Raw genomic sequence first — 23,918 nt, 5'->3', positions numbered from 1 at the left:
AGATCACTTAAATTTAGATCAGTATTAACTTAAAACTGTAATGGAGAGCATATATGCAGAATTTTAAATGGGATGTAAAAATCAGATGGGCTAATTTCGCTTAAACTGGAGGCTTGCATGCACAAAATGGCTGCTAAGTAGCAATCACTTGTGCTGCATAACTGCTGGGAAGATTATCCTGGCAGACCCCTGGGAGGGCTTCTGTACTTTTAAGATGATGGTGGGAAACCTGTGGCCCTCCACATTTTGCTAGACTACAACTTCCATCATCCCTGGACATTAACCATGCTGGCTGGAGCTGATGGGAGATGGGGGCCCAATAGCATTTGAAGGCTCACAAGTTCCCAAGGAGGATTCTACCAGGTCTAGCCTTGACTACTACATTGCTGCAATAAGAACAGAAGCCACACTTGGAATTGGAACCCTCGTGGACCTAGCAAGCCTTGCTGGGTTTTTGTGTGTGTATGTGTGTGTTTTGGCTGTGGGCACAAGTCCTACCAATGGGAGTTAAGGCTGTGCACCCCTTCGTTTGTCCTGTGTAGCAAATTGCTATTTATTGAGTAGCAAGTTATAATGGAATAATAATGATCTGGACCAGGCCTGTAGATAGAGGGGGACAAATGGGGGAGCTACCCCACCCCAGAGCTGTGGTCCCCCCCCCAGGATTTTGCTGGGAAATTGTCCTCTTTTTAATTTGTGACATGACAATGACAACCTCCATTTAAAGAATGACAGCTTGTTTTAAGAACAGGAGCAATTTAAGAATAGGACCCTCTGAAAAATTCAGTAAATAAGTGAATAACAAAAGCCTCATCTGGAAGAGCCCCAAAGTCTGCTCACTCAAGATTTCCCCTAACTGAGTGTGAATTTTTCATGATTACAATCACCCTATAATTACTTAAGTGATCTCCCCCCAAAACCAGTCTGTATAGTAACATCACCATTGAAGAATTACATATTAAATATTTATACAGCCACGAGAGTGGCTGTATACTTATAGTCAGTAGGGATTTTTTCACATTCTACCATGTTAAATGAAAATACCCCCCTCACCCCTTTCTGGTGCTTTGTATAGTCCCAATTCAAAACAAAAACTTACAGGTCTTATACTGTTGGATTCAGAATCGCTTGCTCTACAACTCTGGAAGTTTTCTTGGTGATACACAACCCCCCATGGAGAATCCACAGGTTAAAGTGAAAAACGGGAGGAAAAAAACCTAGAAGCCGTTTGGACTTTTTTTTGAGAAATTGACATAATCTGTTGAAATTCATTAAAAATCAGAGATGACTGTAAGGTATCCCTAATTAAATCCTTGAGCTTGCCCCATACACAGTACTTCATCTGAAGTAGGTTTAAATTTAAAAAATGGCATGGTTTATTTTAATTAATTTATTAAAAAATGCATTACAGTGGATCATAACATACCACATGCGTAGAAGAGTTATTTCATTTCACTCTGCCTCCCCCTCCCCTTCCCCTTCCAGTTACTTGGAGGAAGCAGGGGAAGTCTTCCCCTGTGATTGGTGGGCAACAGACATGTGACTCACACTGGCCTTCTGCTGAGCTTGCTCTGTGTGAGGAAGCACGTGAGAGAGAGGGAGAGAGAGAGAGAGAAAATGGAGGGAGAAAGCAGCAGCAGAATGGAGGTGAGTGGGAAAGAGTAAAAAATGGGGGGGAGCTTTGAAGGACTCTGCATTTTTTTAAAAGTCTACTCGGAAGTAAGTCCCATTGAGTGCAGTGGGGCTTACTCCCAGATAAGTGGAGCGGTGCTTCTGTGTGCTAGCAGTGAGCTTGAGGGAAGGCAGGTGGTAAAATGTCTACTCAGAAGTAAATCTCACTGAGTTCAGTGGGGCTTCCTCCCAGGTAAGTGGAGCAGAGCTTCTGTATGCTTGCAATGATTTTGAAGGGAAGGAGGAAAAAGTCTGCTCAGAAGTAAATCACACTGAGTTCAGTGGGGCTTACTTCCAGGTAAGTGGAGCGAAGCATGTGTGTGCTAGCAATGAGCTTCAGGGAAGGAAGGAGGAAAATTTACTCAGAAGTAAATCCCATTGAGTTCAGTGGGGCTTACTCCCAGGTAAGTGGAGGTTCTGTGTGCTAGCAATGAGCTTGAAGGGAAGGAAGGTGGTAAAATGTCTACTCAGAAGTAAATCTCACTGAGTTCAGTGGGGCTTACTCCCAGGTAAGTGGAGAAGAGCATGTGTGTGCTAGCAATGAGCTTCAAGGAAGGAAGGAGGAAAATTGTCTACTCAGAAGTAAATCCCATTGAGTTCAGTGGGGCTTACTCCCAGGTAAGTGGAGCAGAGCTTCTGAGTAGACTTTTAAAAAATTGCACAGACCTTCAAAGCTCCCCCCTCCCATTTTCTGACTCTTTCCTTCCCTCAAGCTAGATTCAGCGAGTGGGGAAGGCAGGCAGTGGGAGAGAGCGCAAGTGGGGGCAGGGCGATTGAGCCAATGGAAAGGGTAGGCTGTGGGAGACAGCAGGGGTGGGAACACACATCACTAGAAGTAAGTTCCACTGAGTTTATTGCAGCTTACTCCTGAAGTGAAAGTGAACATAGAATTACAGTCTTTAACTTCTAAATTCACTCCTTTCCTTTAAATACTCGGTGATTTATCAATAAATATTATACAATTTATGTCTGTTAAATGTTCAGTGTGTCATCATGTGACTCTTACTGTTGCTTGTTAAACACCTGCTCTTCAGGATAGTGCCACAAATAGATTCCAAAAAGTCTGCTTTAAACTGCTCCAAACCCCCTGTGGCATGTAATGAATGTTCCAGTTTGTCTGCATCCTTCTTGAAGTGCGGAGACCAGAACTGGATGCAGTATTCAAGATGAGGCATAACCAGTGCTGAATAGAGGGGAACTAATACTTTACGCGATTTGGAAACTATACTTCAGTTAATGCAGCCTAAAATTGCATTTGTGTTTTTTGCAGCCACATCACACTATTGGCTCATATTCTGCTTGTGATCAATGACAATTCCAAGATCCTTCTTGCAAGTATCCCCCATCTTATAACTGTGAATTTGATTTCTTTTTCCCAAGTGTAGAACTCTGTGTTTATCCTGGTTGAATTTCATTCTGTTGTTTTCAGCCCAATGCTCCAGCCTATCAAGGTCCCTTTGTTTGTCTTCCACGGTATTCACAAGGTTTTCCGTTTGGAAAGGAAAGGGACTTCCCCTCTGCCCAGTGCCCACCCACCCACCCAATATCCTCCCCTCCCCCTCCTCTTCCCCTCCCTGCCCCTCCCCTGGGTCAGTGTTGGACTATGACCTGGGAGACCGGGGTTTGAATCCCTACACAGCCATGAAGCTGACTGGGTGACCTTGGGCCAGTCACTGCCTCTTAGCGTCAGAGGAAGGCAATGGTAAAACCACCTCTGAATACCATTTACCATGAAAACCCTATTCAAAGGCTCACCATAAGTCTGGTCGACTTGAAGGCAGTCCATTTCCATTTTCAAATATGATTGCATACAAATAAATCCCGTTGAACTCAAGAAGTATGCAAATGATCAAACCCAACCTCCCTTCTCCTCCCTCCTATCCTCTCCCTCTTGCCCCTTTGCCCCTCCCTCCCCATTCCTATCCCCTTCCAATCCCCTCCTCCCCCTCCCCTTCCTCCTCCCCATGGTCAGTTTTACCTATCTTAAGCATGATTGCATGGAAGTAAATACCATTGAACTCTATAAGCATGCAAATGATCAAACCTGCCCTCCTCTCCCCCTTCCTTTGCCCCCCTCCAATATACTCCTTCCCCCCCTTTTTCGCCATGGTCAGTTTTTCCTATCCTAACCATGATTGCATAGGAGTAAATCCCATTGAACTCAATAAGCATGCAAATGATCAGACCGGCTTTTCCTCTCCTTCCCCTCTCCTTTCCCTTCCTCCTCCCCTCCCCTCCTCCTTCTTCCTCCTCCCCTGCCCATTCCAGCCCTTCCTCCTTCCCCACCTGGTCAGTTTTACCTATCCTAAGCATGATTGCAGGGGAGCAAATCCCATTGAACTCAATAAACATGCAAATGATCAATCCATTCTCAGCAAACTTGCACAGGACAGGATCCCATTTCTTACCTCCCAGATTAAAAAGCAGGGAAATTCACTAACAGGCAAAAAACCTTGCGGTTTAAGAATGTACCTATAGCCCACAGCTATTTCTATCAAACTTTAAAAAGCAGGGAAATTGGGCAGCTATAGTGAATGCACCAGGGGAGCAGGAGACCTGAACTCCTCTCTGAGATATTGTACTGCCCTACAAATTGGTCAAAATGCAAACACCATTTGGGTTGGTCTTTCACAGTCCAATCCACTTCCTGTGTAGCTTGGAAGAATTTGGTAATGTGCCTCTGAGCATATGGTGAGTGGTGGCAACACCTGCAATCAGCCCAAATAACAGAAACAAGACATGTGCTGTGTTGATCTTGTTTTAGCAGGGAGGAAGCAACATTAAGACAGTTGATATAGTTCAGATTATCACTTTGAATATGTGTGATTTCCTTTGCAATTTCCTTTGCAATAGTGACATTTCCTATAGGAAATCATTTTCTTTTGTTTCTATTTCTGTGAATATGTGAAGTACAGCAACATTTTGCAAAATTTACACTAAAAAAACTCCAAACATAATTGTGGAATAAGGGCACTGACTTCCGCAGAATAGTCTCCAGTGGACCTCAGGAGTGTCTCAATTTGCACAAGATAAAACAGTGGGAGGTGAAATATATTCTAGCAAAATTCTAGGTGTGCTCTATGTTTTTAATTGACCGTGCCCACGTTGCCTTAAATGAAATGGTTTAAACATAGCAGGCTGAAAACATGCATCCTCTTTTTTCTAACAGCTAGTCATTGCTGAAGTAGCAACATATTGGAATCAGTCTGATTTTACATCAAACTGCAGTTTCAGATTCAACTGTTAATGCACCTAAAACAGAAATAGGACATAACCTCCAATTTGAAACACAAAAGGCTGTCTTCACCATCATATGACACTGACCAATAAAAAGGCTTTGAAATTAATAAAAATAAATTTGACACAGATTTCTGGGATGAACAGTGAGGGAAATAAAATTTTCTAGTTCACATTCTCTGTAGAAACATTAGTAACACAAGAAAGAAGCAATGTAAGAATGTAAGAAGAACACCAACAAACAGAGACAAATATAATTCTCTATCTTTGGAGATGGCAGGTGTTGCCACCACTCACCATATGCTCAGAGGCACATGTTACCAAATTCTTCCAAGCTACACAAGAAGTGGATTGGACTGTGAAAGACCAACCTAAATTGTGTTTGCATTTTGACAACTTTGTAGGGCAGTACAATATCTCAGAGAGGAGTTCAGGTCTCCTGCTCCCCTGGTGCATTCACTATAGCTGCCCAATTTCCCTGCTTTTTAAAGTTTGATAGAAATAGCTGTGGGCTATAGGTACATTCTTAAACCGCAAGGTTTTTTGCCTATTAGTGAATAAATATTAAAGTTGTGCAGGGGAAAGGGAAAATTCCACCTTGTGGTTTTTCCCATTACAGGGTTGCAAGAACACCTGCACTTGGCTGATTTCTCTTCTAAAGATACAGGATCAGTCTCAGGCCCTGAACCTGACAACCCTACTCTGAATACTGCTTACCATGAAAACCCTATTCATAAGTCGGAATCGACTTGAAGGCAGTCCATTTCATTTCAGTGAATATCTTAAATAGCAGCAGGTTAAAAAGCTTTCTCTTGATTGTCCAACAGGAAGGAAAACCTAAAGGTCAGGAACACGACTAGAAGGAAAGATTTTCAAGGAGGATTTAACAAACACACCCTAACCCTAACCCTAACCCTAACCCTAACCCTAAAGTATTTTTTTTCTCCCAGCCTTTCCCTAAACTTGTGGTATGGACAAGTTTGTTTTTCAGGTGGAATCTAAAATTGAGATACCTAATATAGCATCAAAGCCAAGCTCAGGAGCTCACTTTCATTACCGAAGTGGTTTAGTTCATGAAGAATCAGAACACAGGGATAGAGATCATAGGTGAAAGAGGACTGTAGCTATAAGCAAAGTAAAGATGTTGAGTCTGGTATTCCTGGGGATCTCTCAAAAAAGGGTGAGACAATTCAACCAATGAAGAACATGAAAAGAACCTGCTGGAACAGGCCAGTGGCCCATCTAGCCCAGCATTCTGTTCTCATAGTGGCCGCCTAGATACTCATGGGAAGCCCGCAAGGAGGACTTGAGTACCAGAGCACTCTCCACCCCTGTGGCTTCCGGCAACTGGTTTTCAGAAGTATACTGCCTCTGACTATGGTGGAAGAGCACAGCCATCATGGCTAAAAGCCACTGATAGACTTATCCTCCATGAAGTTGTCTAATCCTCTTTAAAAGCCATCCAAGTTAAACTTGGATTATGTAAGATTCATGTAAGTTGACACACTCTCTGGATGGAGGAGGGGTGAGGGGGAAGTTCACTGTCTTTTCCTTTCCCAGTCCTGACATCCTCTCCATCAGTGGAGGTGGATGGGAGATGGGAATTGGCTGGTGCTATGAGCCTCTCCCCCCTTCAATACCCCACCTAGAAATGTAGTTGCCCCACCTAACAAGGAAAGCTGGCTACAGGGCTGATCTGGACCCAAAATGCTCTGGATTAAGTGACAATGTAGTAGTACCGTATCCACCTAAAGAACAACTAAATTGTTCTAGATCAAAAATAGAGAATGGGCTGATACTTTCTCCACAAAGCATATTTCCATCAGATGTGGTTGCCATGGGGCATACTGCCCTATAGAAAGGATGGAGAAACCTGTGGACCTCCACATGTTGCTGGACTACAACTGCCATCATCCCTGACCAATGACCATTGGCCATGCTAACAGGCTGATAGGAGTTGGAGTCCAACAACATCTGAAGGGCCACAAGTTCCTGTCCTATAGCAAGCCATTTGTGCAAGTCTCCCCTTGTAGCCAGATCCCCAAACTTGCTATACTAGCGTTAAGTGTTTAGGATGGGGGCAGAGCGACAGCTACATCAGCAGGATGTCAGGAAAACAGGTCATCTTCAGCGAAAGACCAACTACATAGGAAAGTCACAAACTGTTATCATATAGCTGTCAAAGGCACAGGAGTCCTGCCAAAATAAAGGCACTAGAGATGTTTCGGCAATCACAGAGAAACAGAAGGATGACAATTGTGTGTGTGGCCAGGGGATGGATAATATCTGATGGCCAGTTTGGGGAAAGAGTTTGGCCACCACACCCACCGTCCACTCAGTGTTCTGTTGTGTTGATAGGGCCTATGACTGGATTTTGGACTCAGCTTAGCAGGCGCAGTTGAATGTTGTGGTTTCCTCTTTACATACAGCCACAAGCAGACTCCAGTTCTTTCTTCCAGAATCCTCCTTGCCCTTCAACTCTAGAATAAATTCTGGGATGGGCTCGCCTGTGATGAAGTCAGGGTATTTTGAAATCCTGGCTTGGTGTAAGGAATGAATGTTTCACAAAAATCACAAGTCACATGTGCAAAACCATTTGCTGGTCAGAGCTCAAAAGCTGTCTTTCTCTTCATTATTATCTAAGGATGCGGGATAAGATGTTGCCTTGTTAATAGCCAGATATAAAATAGACCAGTTAGGACCTACAAACTAGTCACGGGGCAAGAAAATTTAACTTTAAAGGTTCATGTCCTTCAAACTCAGTCCTTCCTCCCCATGATCCATACAGCATGCATCCTTTGATCCCAGTTCCCCCAATCCTTTAAGACCCAGGATGAAAGAAATAAAATTGTAGATTACTAGTTTTATTTTCAGCTACCAACATTTCCAGCTCTAACTGGCCAAGAGTTAGAGGGTATGTACTGCTTTGTCCCAGGGCTATTCCATGGCAGCTCAGGTGCACAATCATCAGTCCCTAAGAGTTTGGGGTATGTGAGTGACAAGGAGGGAGTGGTAGATTGTGCTAATTCCAACCTCATGTTATTTTTCAACAAGAACAGCCAATGTGGTATAGTGGTAAGAGTGTTAGACTGGGAAGACCCAGATTCAAATCACTACTCAGGCATGAATCTCACTGGGTGAGCTTGGGCCAGTCACTATCTCTCAGCTTAACCTACCCAGACTGAGTTGATAAAATGGGGAGAGAACCATGTGTGTTGCCTTGAGCTCCTCTGGAGAAAGATGGGATATCAATGTAATAACTAAATAAATAAACAGGCAATCTCTATCACAACTAGATAATAATAATAATAATAAAATTTTATTTATGAGTCGCCTATCTGGCCGAATTAATGGTCACTCTAGGCGACGTACATTTACATATTAAAATACAATAAAAACCAATGAAAACCAAAACAGTAATTAATGTACCTGTATTAAAAACAACCTACCCCAGAGATCCCATAGGCCTGCCTGAACAGCCAGGTCTTCAAGGCCTGGCGGAAACCTATCAGGAAAGGGGCATGGCGAAGATCAAAAGGAAGGGAATTCCAGAGGGTAGGGGCCACAATTGAAAATGCCCTCTCTCTGGTCCGTACCAGCCTCGCTATCTTAACTGGTGGGACCGAGAGAAGGTCTTGTGTGGCTGATCTTGTCAGGCGGCATAATTGGTGCTGCTGGAGGCGCTCCTTCAGATAAACTGGGCCAAAACCGTATAGGGCTTTGAAGGTCAACACCAACACCTTGAATTGGGCCCAGTAAGCAACTGGTAGCCAGTGTAGATCTACTAACACCGGAGTGATATGATCACGGCGATGACTGTTCTTAATCAAACGTGCCGCCGCATTCTGTATCAGTTGTAATTTCCGGACCGTTTTCAGGGGTAACCCCACATAGAGCGCATTACAGTAGTCTAAGCGGGAGAAGACCAGGGCATGTATCACCCGTGGGAGCAGATGGGCAGGAAGGTAGGGTTGCAGTCTCCTTATCAGATGTAATTGATACCAAGCTGCCGAGACCTGAGCCTCCATGGACAGCCGGGAGTCAAGAATGACCCCGAGGCTGCGGACCTGGTCTTTTAGGGGCAATTTTACCCCATTGAACACCAGGTCTATATCCCCCAACCTGCCCCTGTCTCCCACGAGCAACACTTCGGTCTTGTCAGGATTTAGTTTCAGCCTATTCCTTCCCATCCATTCACTTATGGATTCCAGGCACTTGGAAATGGTGTCCACTGCCAACTCTGGTGAGGACTTAAACGAGAGATAGAGCTGAGTGTCATCCGCATATTGGTGGCACCACAGCCCAAATCTCCTGATGATGGCCCCCAGCAGCTTTACATAGATGTTGAATAGCATGGGGGAGAGGATAGAGACCTCTCATACTCTGCCCTTCCCACATTTGGGTGTGTGGACACCCCACTTAAAAAATGTAGGGAGGAATGTTAATCAGATTTGGGTCGTTCACATATATTGCTAGTGGAAGGTGGCTCATAACTAGTTTAACTTCAAACAGAGCAACCCCTATGAGATAAACATCTCACTCCTGAGAACAGATAATACTCCACTGATATTGTTTAGGTAAGAGCAGGGCTGGATAAAGCTGAGGAGGGCCCCTAGGCTGATTGGTGTTTGGGGGCCCCTATCCCCACGCTTCACCTACCTTTCCGTTGTTTTTTGCGGCGCGTGCAGGTTTGCCATCAATCAAGATGGCGGCTGAGGTTTCCCTAAGGAGCTGAAGCCTCTGCTGCCATCTTAGTTGATGGCAGCAATGCCCGTGTGTAGCACGCATGCGTGCCATCAGCCAAGATGGCAGCAGAGGCTTCAGCCCCTTAAGGAAACCTCGGCCGCCATCTTTATTGATGGCAAATCTGCGTGCCGCAAAAAAAACGGAAAGGTAGGTAAAGTGGGGGGATAGCGGGGGGATGGTGGTCCACGGATGCTTCCGCAGATTGCGGAAGGAGAGAGGAGGGCCCCCTGTAGCTCCAGGGGCCCTCGGGCCAGTGCCCCATGGGCCCCCAAGAGCTCCGGGCCCCTAGGCTTCAGCCTACTAAGCCTAATGGATAATCCGGCCCTGGGTAAGAGATGAATGGCTCTGTAAAACACTCTTAATTCAAGCAGTAGCAGATCACATGCTTTGCATACGGAAGGTCCCAGTTTCAATCCCTCGGATGTCCAGGTAGGACAAGGAGAAAGCCTGTCTGAAAGTTTGGGAAGCTGCTGCCCATCAGTGTAGGTCAGAGGTTCTCAAACTGTGGTCTGTGGGGACCATCAGTGATCTGTGTGCTTCCTTTAGGTGATCTGCAGCATGTCTGCATTAAATATTCATACTGATTTTTAATTTTTTATTGCTTCCTTTATTTCTTATATTGTAGGTTATGGTATTACAAATCGTAATACCATAAAATACAATATAAGAAATAAAAGAAGCAATAAAAACAAAAAATCATACAGCATCTAATACAGTACATTAAAATGGCTAAAAGAGGCAGGAAAATCCACCAAAACAATCAGCAATTTTCAGGTGGTCTATGGGGGGAAAGTCTGGGAGCCACTGATGTAGACAATACTAAATGGTGTAGATGGACTAATTATACTGACTTGGTTTAAAGCAGGTTTTTGTGTTCTAGTATTAAGTAACATTTGTATCCACACTAATGTCTGCAGAAGCATGGTTATTTTTACAGAACAAGCTCCAAACTAATATCTGGATAAGTACTTTCCCTGGATGACCACCTTCCATGCTCCAACCTGGTGTTTGGACGAGTACTAAATCTTTTTGAAACGAATATGATCAGGATGTCCAATGGACCAGCCAAGATATGAATCCATTTTCTGGAACTCTAGATAGATCTATTAAGCAACAAGTGAGACGGACTTTGTGAGATGGCCTTTCCAGCAAATTTCATCCAGAGGGCCCCTTTGACAGATTACGTTTAGGAGAGTTTTAATTTTCATCAGCCTCACCACCAGCAATTTATTATGGAGCATATTAATAATGAAAGTTTATTGTCAAATTGCTAATTGACTGCAAAGGAACTACATTCCCTATGTTCTGCCTTTGCTCCCCAGCTCAGGAAAAGGCATTAAGGCACAGAGTTCATTCAGTGCAGGCTCTGCATGGAAATTGCTTTTGGAAATGCAGGTCTCCTGATTAACAGTTGAGGTTTGGCTGAAGTCCTGGCTCAGGAAAGATGTCCACCCAGATGGAGATGAAGGATGTTGACCTTGAACGTAACGGACAGAGAGAAACTTGTGAGCAGAACAGCAGCCACTATGTTAAGAAACAAAACAACACTTGATGGTATAAGAGCGGAGTACTCTTGCTCATTTGGGGCTGCCTTAATATATCTACCCTTTCATTTATCTACCCATCTCATCAGCTTAGAGTGTCATTAATACACATATAGGTATGCCACCTGTCCCTTTGCTTAAGTGTTTCTACTCTCATTGGGATTCATGTTGGCATGGCAGTTACCTGGACAATCACAAGTGAGGTTCACAGTGCAATGCTCAATGTGACGAATCATAAGAACTTATGAAGAGACCAAAGGCCTATTTAATCCAGCTTTATGTTCTTACAGTGGTCAGCCAGATGCCCATGGAACACCCACCAACAGGAAATGAGCTCAGTAGCACTCTCTTACTTGTAAACCCCAGCAACTGGTATTCAGAGGAATACTGCTTCCTTTCATACTGAAGGAAGTCATTCCGACTTCTTAAACAGAAGCATATCTCACTGAGTCCAATGAGACTTACTCCCCGGTAGGGATGGATCTGCCAATTTTGGCTTTCTCAGTTTCTCATTTTCCCCCCAATCTTTAATTTGGTTCTCCATATTTCTGCAGCAATTTAAGATTTTTTTAAAAAAAAAATTCATGAAAATTCTTTAGCATTTTAGTGACAATTTCTCCTGCTAAACACATTTTTGTATGCTGTTTAGAATGTGTACATTTTTGCAAGCAATTTCTCCTAATATAAGGTTTTTTATGCTATTGTCACTAATATATTCATTTTTTATGCACATTTCTCCCTTATATGCTTTTTTCCAAACATTACTTAGTTGGAGAACTGCATCACAAAATTCAGGTAAGTGTGAATTTTGAAGGATAGCTGTATTTCAGTTCTCATGTTGTTTCAGGAAGTGTGAATTTGATAAATTTGGCTTTAAATGTGAGCTGAATCAAATTTCTCCTCCACCCCTACTCCTAGGTAAGTGTGTATAGGATTGTAGCCTAATGGTGCAATCCTATACACATCTACTCAGAATTCCCATTGAGTCCAGTGGCGCTTACTCCTAGGTATTGGATCACAGCCTAATTTGAATTAGTGAAACACTGCAGTCCCAAACTGAGCTTTCTTGGAAACCTGACTTCAGGCCACACCTCAGCCATTGGCTCATTGTGTGGCTTTGGTCATATCACCGTTCCTCTCTCAGCCTTAATTCCTCATTGATAAAATTGGGATAAGAGAGATCTATTCATTGTGAGTGTCCAACCCAGAGATGGAGGAACCAGACTGTGATGAGGCGAGGTCTGTTTCTCATTTTATTAATGTGATGGTTACATCCAAAGCAGTGCACTTCATATACCTGTCTACCCTGACTCACTACTTTCCCTAACTATCCTAACTAAGCAGTCTCTGCAGCGTGTGGGAAGAGTTGGCTCAGCCCTAGAGTCTTGGGAGGCATCTGCTTAAGTAGGGAAGGTCTTCATGCGTAAATGATGGGCTCCAACAGAGTTCCACCGTCTGAAAGTCTCGTGCCTCCTCGTGCGGGTTGAGCCTCAGACAGCCCATCCAACAGCGGGGCTTCACTAGGTGACAGCGCGGGCTCTGAAAGTGGGATGCTGATTGACGGAGAAGCGTTTGAAGTGCCTGGCAGGGATTCCTGCACAGGGGTGATTGGCACCAGCGAAGGGACGCTTTCCAGTGGTCCAAGTGGGGAACTCACAGGTGGGACTGGAACTGCCTTGATGGGGGTGCTGGCCATGGGAGTCTGAGGGCTGCCAGAACCCTCCCCGCTTGTCTCCCTTCCTCCAACACCCCAAGGAACCTTGTCCTCATCTAACTCCTCTCCCTGATCTAACTGTCCCTGCGTCTGGGGCACAACAGTGAGGATGATATGAAACAAATACTATATAAAGGATAAGAAAAAGGGCTCAGTGGCTTTTGAATAAATAACACAAAAAGAGTGTTGGTTTTTTGAGCCAAAATATTTTGCATACAGTAGGGCCCCACTCATACGGCAGGTTATGTTCTGTATAGGACGCTGGGCCCAATGCCCTGTAGGACCTTGCAGAGAGTTGCGTAGCGGAACGGAGAGTATTCAGCGAGCTTGTGTGTGTGTGTTTGAATCTTTGCTAAGATTCTACCTTCCTTGCAAATTAGTCAGACAGAGACTTTAAGCTTTAAAATAAGAAAGAACTACTTTATTCTGGAAGTACATGTTTGATAGGGAAGAGTCCTATATCTAGCTAACTAGCTATGTTGGAGCAGTGAGCACTGATCCCAGTGCTGGCCCTCATGCTGGATGAGAGGGAGAGACAAAGGAAAGATGTCTGCTCCCCTCTCAAGAAAGATGAGAACTGGGAAGGAGGGAAGGAACTGGGATCAACATCCTTTGCATATCAGTCTAGCAGGAAGAAAGAGACAGTAGGAGATCAAAGAGATAGGTATAGTCTAGCAACCAAGAGGTCTCCTCTCTGGCTACCCTTTTTAACCCCCATGCAGCCTCAACCCACAAGTTGGAGTTGAACCTCATACATTCCAACATTCTGGACCCCCACTGTAAAGTGAAAACTGCTGAAAAGTGGAAGTCATTGAATAGATTGGCACGCGATGCCCGAAAACCACTGTAAAAGCGGAACAAGCATCGTATGAGTGGGGCTTTAGTCTAATTGCATCTAATTGAGACCGCCACTTTAGCGAAGCGCCGTAAAGCAGGGCCCTACTGTATATTGGTTCATCTCACAAAAATTCATCATCTTTCACTTTCTTCCCCAATATAAATGTTTTTCATCTTGGTTTCTGTTGCTATTTCAAGTGCAGTATCCAAGAAACAGATCTGGAGCTACATTCTGCTGTTTATCTTTTCTTTTTTCTTTTTGTCCCAAGCCTAGAAAATTACAGTAGCAGCAATTGTGACATATGTCAAAAAATATTTTTCTTTTTTCAGGCAGTGTTTGATTTCCTCGTCTTCCGTCTGCTATTATAAAATAGCAAACCCCTGCAAGTGAAACCTTTTCCATTGGGGTGTCCATGCAGTAGTGCTCACTGTAAGAATTGAAGCCAATAGCTATGTGTACTAGAGGCCTCTCGCTGGTCTTCATCAGCTTTGTAGAAATGTGAAGGACTAACATGAATCAAAGTGCCTTGCATGTCTGAAGGGCAGGGAGTCGGAAAACCTAAAAAAGCACTCCCAGGGCCTGGTTAGAAGAACCACTGAGATGTGTCTTGAATTACTTCTATGTCACTCTTGCCACACTGTTTTCTTGGACTGTGAGCACACTAGTTGCCTATAGCAAAGTGTTTCCATTGTCCACACCTGGAGGGGCAACGGGTTGATCTGCCAATCAGTTGCAAAATCTCTTTGAAATGAATAAAAAAAACCCAAACACTTGAGCTGATCCCACCAGGTTTTACAGTAAAAAGGGGAGGGTTTGACTAGTGTTGTGTGCCCCCATTTTCAGAAAAGAGGTGGAGACACACTGGAACTGGCAGAACAGTAAGTATGTCTCTACCCTTGACATTTTCCCTGTTTGATTCGGAATTACACTGACCTTCTCAGCCAGTTATGGAGGGTTGTGTTTAAGTAGAATATGTAGTTATGCTTTGCTTTACCATAGGATGGGGCTGGCATTGGCTCTTAGGATATTGTAGTAAATTCATCTGTACTCTAGTTTAAGCTGGCACTTTCTTTGTACTTATGGCAATCATTGTTTTCAACTACATATGCTATTTCTAGCCACACATTTTTAAAAAAATCAATAAAACATGGCCTTTTTTTTCTTCACTGCAAAAACTTTCTCCACCCTGCTTCCTGTCTGGCCCTAACACCAAACTGGCACATGCTGCGGAGTGCTGTGAAATGGCATCCAAGGCTAATCACCTGACTTCAGTCTCATCTAAAAGTGCTCCCATTGGTTCCTTCCCCTTTGCAGAAATGATTACCTCCCCTTTAACAAGTTGAAAATGTAAAGGGCAAGGAAACACATGGCATTGAAGTGAGCCAAGCCAAAAAAAAAAAAATCTGTGGAAGACGAGGGGTTTTGTTTAATCATCGAGTTGTGCTATGCTGCCTCTGCTCAGCAAAGCCGGTGAAGGGATGGGGGCAAGCGGAGAAGGCTGCAATCTATTAAACTTCCTTTGAGAGCCTGCCAGACTGACAACAGCTGGAAGAAATTAACATTTCAGATTCATCAGCCGCCTTACTGCTTTCCCCTCCAGAAAACAAATGGCTTGACGGCTATAGTCTCGGCAGCTTCACCTTGTCCCACTCGCTTCAGACAATTGCTGGCTTGAGTTTGCCTGTATAGGATTTTTCTTTCCTCCTTCCTCCCTCTCAACCTGCAAAGAGACAAAACACGCACCAAAGAAAAGGAAAGTGCTACAAAAGTTGTGCTGCAAGTAGAAAAAGCCGTTATCATTTACAGGCTTAGCTGGGGAAGTCAACCAAAAACAAAACAAAGCAAAACTGTTTTGGTACACTGAAATCCACTGAAATATCTCCTCCTGTTGGCTTTGACATGTTAAAAATAGTCAGACTTTTTATTTGTTATTTAAAAGATTTGTAAGTTGCTCTTTATGTCCCAGAAAAGCTAATAGATAAAATTAGACAATGACCTGAGAGACCAGGGTTCAAATCCTGGCTCAGTCATGAATCTTGCGGGTGATCTTGGGCCAGTCATAGTCTCTCAGCCTAACCTACCTCACAGGGTTGTTTGAGGATAACATGGAGATGGAGGAGAACCATATATGCCACCTTGAGCTCCTTAGAGGAAAAGTTGAATATAAATGTAATAATAAATAATAAAATAAAATAAAATAAACATTCAAAGATTTTTTTAAAAAAATCAAATCAAATCAGAGCAGACAATTCTTTTAAAAAAAATCCAGCATAAAAACAAAACTAAAAGTCTTGGACAAATAAAAAGGTTTTCACCTGGTACTAATGACATCAAGTGAACATCTCTGGGGAGAGAGTTCCAAAGACAGGGTGCTTCCAGACAACAATGGGTGGGATTCAGTCACATACCAGCAAATTGCAGTTGCACAACTGCAGTTGATTTGCGCTCTTGCCCAACAAAACTGCTTCTCCCCGCAATAATTTTGCAATAAGTGACAGGAAAATGTACTGGAAAGTGTGGAATAACAATTGCTTGATGCAACATTGTATAACCTCTCCGCAAGTACACCAGATTGAATGCTTAATAAATAGCTGGCATAGTCTAACCCCGCAAAATTTGTGCAAATAAGTTAGGAGAAATGCTCAATAAACAGGTCATTTGGAAGCCATGTGCGTGGAACACAAGAAAAAGCCTCTTCTCTGGTCACCACCTGCCTTACTTCAGATAGCAGGGAGACTCAGAGCAGGGCTTCCGAGGCTGTTCTTAATGGCTTGTGCAGGTTCATGAGGGGGCAGGCAGTCCTTGAGCCATCTAAGGCTTTCTAATTTAATTCCAGTAAAATTAGAAGTTGCCATTCATGCCAGCTACTATTTCAGGCTGTCCCTGGAGGCTGTACCAGATGCCCCTGCATAAATTTAACAGCTGTGGGGTCAGCAACTGCGAAGTTCCAAGCCATTAAGGCCCACCAACCCAAGTCCCTTGTCCTCATCTCCTTGCAAGAAATAAAACCAGGAAGACAGGAGGGGGAGAAAAAGGTAGTGGAGACAAACTCCCTATTGCCTTCTCCACAATGGTGCCAATCAAGGCAGGCCTTTGGGGCAGACGTCAAGGGCCTCACTCAGCATAATGGGCAGGAGGGTCCCCAGACATAGCAGGTGCTGGTTTATCACATTTTGAAGCAAGTGAAATAGTGCACATTACCACCTAACAAGTTCTCCCATCTCCATCTCCCATTGTCCAGAGTCTAAAATTACATAATTGCACCAGTACTTCTCCAAATGGCCCTTGCAGCAAAACTACCTACTAATGGAAGGTGTGCTTATTAGCTGTGCGTATATGCTACATGTCTTCCAAGGAGTTGAAAGTAATGTTTTAACAACCCCATGAAACCCAAAGCCACTCAGTGAACTTTGCAGAGGGCATAGCTGAACATGGATTTCTCACAATGAATCTAGCCCCTGTACCACACTACCTTTCAATTACATTTGCAGTTAAAAGGCAGGGTTGATATTCCACCTCTGCCATGGATACAGGGTTATGGTGTGGTTAAGTCCTGAATGAATATCATCTTGTCTCAGTACAGTAATACCTAAGTTAATGAAGTACATGCATTCCTGGATATTACTTCTTTAACAGAAACTTTGGTACCAGAGGTAGGAATAACGTGGAAAGACTAGGGATATGTTCCTACACCACAAAAACGAAGAGCAAACTTTTTATTCAAAACCAGCAATACACGTATCTAAAATGAACCAACCAGGTCAGGTAAGCCTTGCATACAGACCACTTCTTCCAAAATGTATCCAGGGATGTCTGCCTTGCCTTTTTTCTTTTATCATGTAGCATCGTGCTATAGCAATCGAAAGCTCTCTGAGCACAGTTCTCCTCTCCATACACTTGAGCAGGCAGGCAAGGGGCAGCCGCCGCCACCATGCTGTGCTTGGCTTCTCTCTCTCTCTCTCTGTGCCATCCTCCCCTACACTCAAGCAGACGCGTCTGCAGTAAACTGTGCTTCCAGGGCCCCTGAAGGACTGTTTACTGTGGAGGCGCTTGCCCTACTTGGCAAGAAGCACCATTCCAGCCACGCGTGAGAGAACTGCCTGCAGCAGCTGCAAGCTAGTAGACAGGGAGTCACATTCTGACTATGCGCCCCCCCCCAGGTCTCCCACACCCAAAAAAGATTTTATTAAAAGGAACTTCTTTCCTGGAGGATTTGTTAACTGAGGCATTAATTTTTTTTTCATGTGCAGTGAGGGGAATGGGAATGGGAATAGTAACCTGGTTCACAAAGCTTGTGCAGATAAGTACAATAAGAATGATTTTAAAGAAGCAGTAAAACAAACTGAAAAGATGTACCATTTTCTTTTTGATATTAGGGATAATGTTGCATTTACTCTGCACTGCATTTATTGTCAGGACTCCCCAGACACAGCACTTTTACTCTGTCTTGAAGCTGTTTGCCTAGTTGCCTAGGAGTGGAAGAGCCAGATCTGATCTGTGCTGCTATCATGTAATATCTTGTGGGAACAGAAGCACTCTGGATCCTACAATACTGGAAGCAAGGCCAAATTGGCAGACTGGAGCCCTCTGCGTGCCAAACTGCAATCTGTCTGGGAACTTTGGCTTCTCCAGCAGCACAGCCTTGAGTGAACAGTCCCTATTTCTGTAAGTTTTGCATTGCTACCAGGCTGAAGGAGAAAATATATAATTTGTTTGGAGTTTACTCTGCGGGAGGGGGAGGATTAAAATATGGAGAGGATAATAAGGACCAAGAGAACAATCACTGTCTCTGGTGATACCAAAGCTTATAGGGAAACGTCTCTAAAATAATATGCAAGAACTTGTACTTGCTCCAGAAACGCCCTAGTGATATAGCTGGATTTCTCTGTCAGATGCACCTTGGTAAACAAAACTATGTGATATAGTTTAGCAGTGGTAGATACAAGACTTACATTCATGTAACCATCGCTCAGCATTCAAAGGGAAGGGTGGATTTTCCCAAGAGTTTAACTCCCATGTCTCCTTAATTCAGAGCTCTTTTGAAGAGCAGCTACTGGGTATTTGGGTTTTGAAAAACCTCTGCCTTGGAAACTCATATGCTGCGAAGTTTGCTCCATAGGGACAGGCAAACACTGTCACAAAGAGTGTAGAGAAGGGCAATCTGCAATTAAAAAAAACTTCCACATGAAAATTGTTCAGCATTTAAGTGTGAATTTCTCCTAATAAACACATTTTTGTATGCAGTGGTGACTAATGTACACATTTTTTGCAAACAATTCCTTCTAATATAATCCATTTTGTATATTATTGTCATGAATATGTTCATTTTTATGCACACTTTCTCCTAATATATGCTTTTTGTAACCATCGTTTGGCTGGAGATCTGCATTGCAGAATTCAGATAAGTGTGAATTTCAGTGGATTGCTGTGTTTCAGTTCTCATATTGTTTCAGAAAGTGTGGATCTGATAGCTTCAATTGAAGTTCTCCCCCATCCCCAGGCAAAGCATTTACCCAAGGACTATTTCCTTTGAATGAGTTCACTGGAGGCTTGTGATGTTTTTGTGAAATATGGTTTTATTTACACCCATATACAAGTTGAGCAAAGATGGAGATATAGTTTAACTCCAACAGAGGTTCCCAAGTTCATGGGTTCCCATCAGATTTCTAGGAGGATCTAGTCAGTCCCCAAAATGTTATTAGTTTTCAGAGTCTAAAATTCTCTCTATTTTTCCTCCAAACCTGCCATTCTATTGTTGTCTTTCACACACAGACACCACAATCTTATTATGTCCAGCCACAGCAGTAGGGAAAAATACATACCCTCTTTTGTCATACTGGCTATCCAGAAGTATCTCCAGCTATTTAGTTTCTGTGGCAACATATTTTCCCTAGTTTACATAACAAAGGGAATATTTAACGGAGTTGAGCCACAGCAAAACTGGGTTGACCATTCTAAGGCTAGGAACACTAATCACCAGAGCAAAACGTTTCCATTAGTCACACCTGGAGGAGGAATGGGTCGATCTACTGATCACTTGCAAAATCTCTTTGAAGCTGAATAAAAAACACACACACTCAAGCTGCTGCCAACAGGGGTGGGATTTGACTTGTGTCATGTGCCCCCATTTTCAGAAGAGAGAGCTGGAGACACACTGGAACTGGCAGAAGAACAGTGAGTGTGTTTCTACCCTAGCAGTCCTCCTCTTCTTCAGACTCCAATATTGCAACTGTAGAGCCACAGAGCTGGAAGGGAACCCAAGAAGGCAGTAAATATAAATTTCAAATATAACATTTCTATGTAAGAATCCCTTTTGTTTAAAGATTTTGCATGAATCCAATGTGATGTCATCTGATGTCATGCATGATGATCTTGAATATAAGTAATTGTGTGTGTGTGAAGTCACTTTGGCTGTGGCTTCCAATACAGTACATGTATACTACATTGTACACAGTAAATGCATAGGAGTCATGTATATTCCTATGCTAAAATGATCTGCATGTAGGAATTTCATGGTGTGTGAAGTGACGCTGCTCTCATATGCAGTGAAACACTGATGGTCTAAATCACACTTAACAGACCTGTTTTGACTTCTCAGTCTTTTGTGGAATACAGTTGCCCACAACTGTCTTAAAGAATCTAAACAAGCAGAGGACCCCAGTGGAGGAAATGTTATCATCTCCACTTCCCAGGAAGTCCAGTGAGATTGCAGTCTTGTATAAACAATGTGTTTCCTCTGGTTTGGTTAAAAGTTATAAAAACCAACTAAGAAAATAAATGATACCTCCTCTTCCCCTTCTCCTCCCCCCAAAACAAAACCCCTGGGTGGCCACTCTACTTCAGTTTAGTTTACATCAGGTCTTACTGCTGTCCAACTGTTGCAGTGTCTGGAGCTGCTTTTCTTTTGAACATCAGATTGGCACCGGTTTCCTGCTATAAACGCTGGCACTGCAATATGCTAGCAGATGTTTCCTACCTTTATAATTGCTTATGCTCTCTCAGTCCACAGTTGTGTGTGCAAGTGTGCATGCATGTGCACACATATATCTGGGGGCCAAGAAAGCTGTAAAAATCCCAACAGCCTTGATTCATGAAATACCATCCTTCTTCTCAACCCTGATATACTTCAGCTTCATCATCAGATGCCTAGCTGGACTCAGCTGCATGAGTATGGGTGAACAGTCAGCCTCTGTCTTAATGCTGATGTGCCAGCATAACATTTCAGACCTGCCTGGATAATGTAGTAGTTGGTGGCTCGTAACTCTTGGCTCATGGAATGGTATTCCAGGGAAGGAGGGGAATCAGCTGATAGAAGGTGGACTGCTACATACCTGATATAAGTGCATTAACATTGTACACCATCAGAACTTCATTAGCACATATGAAATTGGTTTCACTCTTGGGCAAACCAACAATGAAACTTTGTAGAAGTTGTTTCTCCTTCCTGCCCCTTTCCTATTTAGACCACGCATGGCTAATCTAGGTATGTAGGAACAGGTAGAGTATTAAAGTTTTTTGCAATCTAGTAGGCTTTTGTGGATCTTTTTGGAAGGCTGATGTAGCTGGTGATCCACATGAATTGTACTGGATTCCCAAATTGCTCCAAATTTCCCAATTTCTCATAATTTCCATCAATGTTTTTCCATCGGTAGCAGTAGTACAATAAGAACATTGGGTAGAAATGCCACATTGGCTAGCTTGATTTCTAAGAAATTAGCTTGTTAATTACTGTTACTAAAAAGAAAGCCTATATCCTATTTGTCAGATGTTAGGGGATGCAAGCTATCTCTGCTGAATTATAAACTGAGCATAGTACAATCAGATCGATTTTAGAGATTAGTACCTCCCATCCACAGTTGGCTCAAACACAGTATTTGGAGTTGGTTCATTTGTCTGGTCCAACGGCAAGTTGTGTCTTTGTGCATGATGCTATTTTTTCTTTTGGGGGGGGGAGTTAGCTTTTTCAAATGAAAGGTCTCGTATTATCACTGGCTGGGGAAGGCAAGTGTTATGTTTTCCTATGTTTGAAACACTGAAGCAAGATATATATATTTTTCTGCCTCAGACCTCTACCACGGTGTGTACACAGACACTGTTCTACATTTGGATTATATTTTGGGCCTCCCTGTTTTTATACCCCTAGTTTCTGGTCACTAGTTCTGCAGTCAGCAAGGGCCTCTTTTCTTCTTCCATTTCTTTATTCCAGTCACGGCCAAACCTAACAAGGGAATAGAATGGAGGGTCTCTTATTCTGGAGAGTGCCACATTCCAGGCCCACCACAAGCCTTTTCCAGGAGGAGTTGCAACGGGAGCGAAAGAGACTGTGCTGGCTGTGGGATACTAACCTGGTAAATCTAGCAAAAGCTTTTCAGCGAAGGCTATCAGGAAGAGGTACCTCATAAAGCCAAATAGTGATTTCCTGCTGCAGCCGGCAGGAGTTGTTTTCTTTACAACACGCTGCTGAAATAGGAGAGGAGATGGTGTTTAAATATCTCAGTCCTGGAGGAGTTGCTGTATGCTTGAGACGGAGCCAGCAGCCAAAGTGCACAAAAAAAGGACAGATGCCAACATTTGAAAGCCATTAACCAAGAATATTTTGGGAAGATAATTAAGGGACATACCTTTAACCCACTTCGAAAAGCACTGAATGGGCTTATGTCTCTATGAGTTATGGAGTGAAAATATGGCAATTTTTTTCTGCTTTCAAAAGAAAAGAGAATGGTCTGCTTACAGCTTAGGCAGCTTGCTTGTGCGTGCGTGCACGCACGCGCACACACACACACACACACACACACACACACACACACACACCCTTTGTAGTGGTTAATTTCTAAAAAGAGAGAAGCTCTGAGTCTCAGGGCTTATTTAAAAGCCATGTGCTTGGAAGCCTTGACCCCAAACCCCAAACATACACATAGAGATGTGAAGGCCTGGAAAAAAACTGGACAAATTGGGGGAAACACGATGTCCTTGTTTTTCTCCATTTCCCCCCTTTTTTCCAGAAAAATGGGGGGGGACAGGAAAAGCCTCCATGTTTTTCCCCATTTTCTTTCAATTTCCCCCATAATCTTCACATCTCTACACACATACTTCTCCCAGCTGTGTGCAGAAGAGCTGTGGTTACTCAGTGCATTTTGCATGTGCCCAGAAACATAAACTTACCTTCATTATTAATGTCACATCTTCCAAGGCTGAGACTTGCGCAAGTGGCCACCCAAGGGAGGAAAGGGGTGTGTGGGAAAGAGATCAAGGGAGGCTTTCAATCTGCAGAATCCAAAGCCCTCCAGTTGTTCAAGCATGCCCTGGACAAAGGAGGGGAAATGCTCCAGTCCTGGAGAGATTTAATTGCCTGCCAGCCACCAGCTCCACCTTCTTGGCTGGTGCGAGACTCACAGGACTTTGGATTTGGCAGTTAGTCCTGTACAGAGTCTCCTTCCCACACCCCCTTAGGATTGCTCTGTCCATCTAGTTTAAAAACATAATTAAGAACTCCTGCAACTAGCGGTACACAGACCACAAGTCCGTAGAAGATACATTTTGACATGGAATTGTAGTCTCATCATGTGAAGTCAACATGGTTCAATCAAAACATCAAATAAAAAACAGTATATTCTTCACAAAACTTGGGCTGGAATTAGTCTATAAACAATATGTTATATACAAACAAGGAAGCATGCAATACTAAAATGATCTACTCCTGATATTGCCCAATCTCATTCAAAGGCATTGCTAGCTCCTATGATCAACTTCAGAGACCCTGCTCACTGATTCCCTCTTAAAATCAGACTGATGAGAACTGATAGGAATGAGCAACTGATGGGAACTAGAGACAGGAACTTGTCAGTGGTGGTCCATAATCTGAGGAACTCCCTCCCATGTTATGTATGGCTGGCTCCCACAGTGCCAGCCTTCAAGAAGGCTTTGAAGGCCCATCTGTTCTGTTTGGCTTTTAATTAAGATGATCTTTTTAGGTTACTGCTAGTTATTAGGGTACTGGTTTTTGACTGTTATTTATTGGATGTTGTGATTGCTTTTCTGCTGGACTGGGCTGATCAATGTTTTAAGAGTTGGTTAATGTGCACTTCTGCTTCCTGTCTTTTTTGACATTTTCTTGTTTGTAATTTGTGTTTATCATATTATTGGAATTTGTGATTCTTTTGTTATATTT

Source organism: Rhineura floridana, chromosome 6 (assembly GCF_030035675.1).
Source record: "Rhineura floridana isolate rRhiFlo1 chromosome 6, rRhiFlo1.hap2, whole genome shotgun sequence".
NCBI classification, from domain to species: domain Eukaryota; kingdom Metazoa; phylum Chordata; class Lepidosauria; order Squamata; family Rhineuridae; genus Rhineura; species Rhineura floridana.
The sequence above is the reverse complement of the archived record's forward strand: the minus strand, read 5'-3'. Positions refer to the sequence as shown.